Below are 6,000 nucleotides of genomic sequence, written 5' to 3' on the forward strand. Positions count from 1 at the left end.
CAGATGAGATCAGATAAGATCATACGTGATCAGATGAGATCAGATAAGATCATACGGGATCAGATGAGATCAGACGGTCAGCCTTGTGACAGGTACACAACCACGCCATAAAAACGGAAGTGACATGAATGTTGTCAGTACACAGTGGAAGGACCTGGCGGTGGAGAACGGGGGGTGGGGGGGGGGTACCACGAGAAACTGCAGGGTAAATAAACAAGGTCATGGATTCATTTAATTAAGTTCTTCTTGCAGTAAGTTAAGTTAATGCAGCAAGTTTAACATTTTAAACATGGTACACCTAAAGGTGTTTGTAGAGTGGACATAAATTGTACACAATTTACATTCTACGCCAGGGGTGCCCACAGTTTTCAGCTTGCGAGCTACTTATAAGATGACCAAGTCAGAAAGATCTACCGGGATGGCGGCGAACGTAATTTGTTGAGCGGGGGGGGGGGTGGCGAACGTAATTTGTTGGGGGGGGGGAGGGGGGGGTGGCGAACGTAATTTGTTGAGTGGATTGCAGATTGGCTACCGTGAATGTCAATCAAAATACAACCATCAGTGCAGATGTGCGATTCATCTACTACTATTTTATGTGACGCGATCTACGCACATTCCTTCGCGATCGACCGACACGTCGACGTAATGAGCACCCCTGTGGGCTTACGGTTTTATAGCATAACCAAACCACTATACAGGGATTACTAATGAGCAGAAATACCAGTAGACACAGAGCTGGAAATGTATGTAAAGGTTTTATTCATTTTAAAGTGTTAATTCGTTAAAGTCCATTAGAAATTTTAAGATTTGATTTGTAAAAAACTGAACTCCGACTAGAAGGAAGTAATAAGAGGCTTTCAGTTTCAAGTCTGGTTGCAGCTGAATGTTCAGGCTTACCCAACACTATGTGTGTGATTCCCATGTGTGGGTGCAGCTAGAGGTTAGGGCTTACCCAACACTTATCATTAATATATAATACAGTACATACAGTATATGTGTATCAATAATATATAACACAGAACATACAGTATATGTGCATCATTAATACACAGTAATAACAGAAAGGATAGAATATTTTTTTCTAGGATATCAGACATTTCAGTGTCTGAACAAAAATGTGACCCACTAGTTAACAGTATCAGTAACATCAGATCATATCCAGTCTAAATAGTGCTGAACGGATCTGTGACGGTGTTTCTCTGATCGTATGTGATCGTATGGCAGTTCTGTATAAACTGTCCTTTTAAATCTACACTGTCTGTGTTCTTCTCCCAGTGATATTATCAGTGTTTCCACATCGGTCAGGTTGGGGGGAGAGGGGATTTGGTTACAGATTTTGGGCAGAAAGGAGTTTGAGAGTTTCATATTTTGGAAAATGAGAGAATGAGGTGACACTCAGTTTCAATCTCTCCTGATTTGCAGTAATTTCTGTCCCCTCTGGCCACCATTTTGTCTCGTGTCTTCCTGTTTCAGCGGTCAGCTATGGTCACTCACACTGTGTTTAGACAGGCTTGGTTTGCTGTGTGGCATTTTGATGAGGATATTTGCTCATTTGTATACACCATCAAGTAATCAATAACATGTCAACAGCTGTACTCCACTTTGTGTGTGTGTGTGTGTGTGTGTGTGTGTGTGTGTGTGTGTGTGTGTGTGTGTGTGTGTGTGTGTGTGTGTGTTTGAAATTGTGAATAGTGTACTTAATTTTACTTGTAATTATGATTCGTACATTTTCTGTGAGGTTCTTATCTGGTTTATGTATATATTTTAATATTGCAATTATTTGTGTAAAAACTATAGTGCAGTTTATTTCATTTGAAATTCAGATCACTATATTTTGTGTGAGATTTTGGTGTGTTGTATCAATAGTTTCTATGTGTAATTAAGGGCAGTATCTTTTCTTTGAGACTTTTCCGTGTGTAGAGTATTGGAACACAAGGTTTGGATTTAGATCAGTATCTAAAAGTGTTACTTATTTTCTTTAAAAACCCTTAAATGTAACACTTTTAGTTCAAATGTGTGTGTTTGTGTGTTGGTCAGCATGCAGAGGTTGTGAGGTGTGTTTTATTTGGGTCAGTGGGCATGAATAGCCCTTATGTTCTTACATTGTTACACTGACCACTCTAAAGCTCTGTGTGTGTGTGTGTGTGTGTGTGTGGACGAGCTTGTGCTAACTTGTTCCTTTGTAAGTGAATGCTTATGAACGGTGTTCACATCCAGCTGAGTGAAACTGTAAATGTGTCCCTCAGTACACCCCACCCCCCCCCCCCCCCCCCCCCCCCCCCCCCACACACACACACACACACACACACCTCCACCTCTACATGCTGGTATGCTAGTGCAGCACGAGCACTCAGGTCATTATGGAGCCTATGCTCATCACACCACCCGCTTAGCACGGGCTTTACTGGAAAGGTACGCTTCTGGCATGATGTGTGTGTGTGTGTGTGTGTTTGTTCGATGTGTGTATGTGTGCATGTGGGATGGGCAGGGGGTTGTTTCTGTGTTGGGGCATGCGTGTCTATGTTGGGATGACGTGTATGTGTGTTTCTGTGTGTGTGTTGGGATGACGTGAGTGTGTGTGTGTGTGTGTGTGTGTGTGTGTGTGTGTGTGTGAGTGTGTGTGTGTGTGTTGGGATGACGTGTGTGTTGGGTGGCTTGGGGGTCACAGCTCACGTGGGAACTGCAGTAGGGGGTCTTTATGTGGTGTGTCCAGCTACTGATCACAGATAAAAACCTCCTGTTTCAGAGGGAGAGAGAGAAAGACGTGTGTGTGTGTGTGTGTGGTGTGGTGTGTGTGTGTGTGTGTGTGCGCGTGTGTATGGGCGTGTGTGTCTGTGTTCTGTGTGAGTGTGTGTGTGTGTTGGGGGATGTGGCAACTAGGAGCCAGCTGACTTACTATAAAAACTTCACCTCCTGTTGTAATTTTTACAAATGTAGACAAACACTCTCACACACTCTCACACACACTCACTCACACACACTCTCACACACACTCTCACACACCCACACACACACACACCTCACACACACACACACACACACACACACACACACACACACACACACCATAACTGTTTTTAAGAAGTTACGCTACATCGGCGCATGAGAGTCAATGAGGCCGTGGGAGTTGTTGGGAGTTTGAGCAGACCCTCAGAACCTCAGACCCTCAGAACCTCAGAACCTCAGAACCACAGACCCTCAGAACCTCAGAACCTCAGACCCTCAGAACCTCAGACCCTCAGAACCACAGAACCTCAGAACCTCAGAACCTCAGACCCTCAGACCCTCAGACCCTCAGACCCTCAGAACCTCAGACCCTCAGAACCTCAGACCCCTCAGAACCTCAGACCCTCAGAACCTCAGACCCCTCAGAACCTCAGACCCTCAGAACCTCAGAACCTCAGACCCACAGAACCACAGACCCTCAGAACCACAGACCCTCAGAACCTCAGAACCTCAGACCCTCAGAACCTCAGACCCTCAGAACCTCAGACCCTCAGAACCTCAGAACCACAGAACCTCAGACCCTCAGAACCTCAGAACCACAGACCCTCAGACCCTCAGACCCTCAGACCCTCAGAACCACAGACCCTCAGAACCTCAGAACCACAGACCCTCAGAACCTCAGACCCTCAGAACCTCAGAACCTCAGACCCTCAGAACCTCAGACCCTCAGACCCTCAGACCCTCAGAACCTCAGAACCTCAGAACCTCAGACCCTCAGAACCGGTCCTGAGTCCCTGCAAACCAGAATGTCCAGACAAAGAAAGACTGGAATAAAGAAGAATAAACAAATAGAAGGAATGAAAACAAGAGATGGAGGGAGAGAAAGAGAAAGCAAGAGATGGAGAGAAAGGCAGTGAGCGGTTCTGTGGAAAGGGAGGGGTGTGGCCATGGAGGTGGGGGTGGAGCTATGGAGAGAGGGCGTGTTTGTGTGTGTGTGAGTGTGTGTTAGTCAGTCTGCCAGTGACACTTGGACAGAGAGGTTGATCTCACTCCAGCTGCTACGGATTAGAAATGTGTGTATGTAAACTGGGGGATTACTGAGCTTGTGAGTGTGTGCATGTGCACACACTCCAGCCCCGGTGCTGTGTGACTGGTGTGTGTGTGTGTGTGTGTGTGTGTGTGTGTGTGTGTGTGTGTGTGTGTGTGTGGAGGATTAGTCGAACTGGTCTGATACTGAGACTGCACTGGAATACTAAGTGTGTTGTGTGACGCGGAGGAATCCCAGGCTACCTCACACAGTAGCCGCACGCGTAACCATGCCAACCGGTGAGGCTGCACACACACACACAGCCACACACACCGTCACACAGCCACACACACCCTCACACAGCCACACACACCGTCATGTCGATGGGGGACTATAGCAGACACATCTAGGAATCTCGTTCTGCTTGACGTCTGTTCTCGTTGGGCACTTGTTGTGTGTGTGTGTGTGTGTGTGTGTGTGTGTGTGTGTGTGAACCGCCTCGTAGTGTTTGGTCTGCTGCTTTGTTCTGTCTCGCGGTGCGGGATCGTGTGTGTCTTTAGAAAGATTCTGTTCAGTTTGGAGAAAAACTTTTTTGTGTGAATGTGTGTTTGAAAGAGAGCAACTGCTTTAAACTCCTCTCTCACTGATGTGTGTGTGTGTGTGTGTGTTTAGGCAGTGTAAACTAGTCGTTAGTGAGTGTGTGTGTTGGCAGTTTGTGAATGGACAGTGTTTATTTCGTGTGTGTTGGCTGTTAAACAGAGTTGGGTAGAACGAAGCTGTTATTCTGTGTGAGTGTGTGTGTGTGTGTGTGTGTGAGAGAGAGAGAGAGAGAGAGGACTACGGTTGAAGCACATTTGGCATCCGAGTGATACTGGCACACAGGAGCATATCTTGTATAATTCCCCTGAAGGAAACTTCCTATAAGGGATCAATAACGTATAAATCAATCAATCGATCGATCAGTCTGCTGCTGCTGGTTGTGCTGCTGTCTCTGTGTCTGACTGATGCTGGCTGGTCTCCTGTGTGTTTGTGTGTTGGGCTTTTCCTCTGCAGTTTACGGTGTATGGATTGTTTTGTCTTGAAGAATGCATATCATTATTCAATCTTCCTCCCCTCCCCCTCATCTACACTGACCTAAATTAGTCTCCCATGAGGTGTGTGTGTGTGTGTGTGTGTGTGTGTGTGTGTGTGTGTGGGGGGGGGGGGGGGGGTTATGGCCTGGTGGTCGATAATAGCAGCTCAGGAACTTTAGACAATGCCAGTACCCCAATTGAGACATCTGCCCTCAAACAGAGAGAGGGAGAGAGAGAGGGAGAGAGAGAGAAGAGAGAGGAGAAAGAGAGAGAGGGGGAGAGAGAGAGAGAGAGAGAGAGAGAGGAGAGAGAGAGAGGAGAGAGAGAGAGAGAGAGAGAGAGAGGAGAGAGAGAGAGAGGAGAGAGAAAGAGAGAGAGGGGGGAGAGAGTTGTTTTAAACTAAACTGTCCACGGTCATGCTGACCTAAATGATTAATACTTAATAAATGAATCATATTTATTTAATAACACATTGATCAATACATGTGCACACACACCGTCAACATTGTGTTAAATGCATTAAGTGTATGTCTGTGTGCATATGTGTACAGGAGGTGTGTTATTGTGAGTGTAAAGCGTGTTATTGTGTGTGTGTGTGTGTGTGTGTGTGTGTGTGTGTATGTGTTCGTGTGTATGTGTTCGTGTGTATGTGTTCGTGTGTGTATGTGTTCGTGTGTGTGTGTGTGTGTGTGTGTGTGTGTTGTTACCGTTTGGGTGCGTCTGTTTGAGTATGTGCCAGACAGATATGTTCTATTTCAAGAGCAGGTGTACGTTTCACAGAGATCAAATTTGTCCCGCTGAAATCTGATCTTCAAAGCTGCAGGTCAGTTGGTCAAGGTTGTGTGTGGAAGCACTAAGACTGTGTCATTACTGACTGTGTGTGTGTGTGTGTGTGTGTGTGTGTGTGTGTGTGTGTGTGTGTGTGTGTGGAAGCACTAAGACTGTGTCATTACT

General features: G+C 46.1%; 1 protein-coding gene across 5 annotated transcripts in view; it reads left to right on the top strand.

Annotated features, from left to right (window-relative positions):
* Window positions 1-6,000, top strand: part of LOC143491245 (pleckstrin homology domain-containing family G member 1) — a 63,177-nt gene that overhangs the window by 22,776 nt on the left and 34,401 nt on the right. Inside the window, exon 1 of one of the 5 annotated variants that reach the window (XM_076990077.1) lies at window positions 3,958-4,272. The exons of the other annotated variants lie outside the window; for them this stretch is intronic. The gene's annotated coding sequence lies outside the window, so the exon portion shown is untranslated. Of the gene's footprint in view, window positions 1-3,957; window positions 4,273-6,000 lie in introns of those variants that run through there. 5 annotated transcript variants of the gene reach the window in all.

This window comes from Brachyhypopomus gauderio, unplaced genomic scaffold, assembly GCF_052324685.1.
Source record: "Brachyhypopomus gauderio isolate BG-103 unplaced genomic scaffold, BGAUD_0.2 sc73, whole genome shotgun sequence".
Classification (NCBI taxonomy): domain Eukaryota; kingdom Metazoa; phylum Chordata; class Actinopteri; order Gymnotiformes; family Hypopomidae; genus Brachyhypopomus; species Brachyhypopomus gauderio.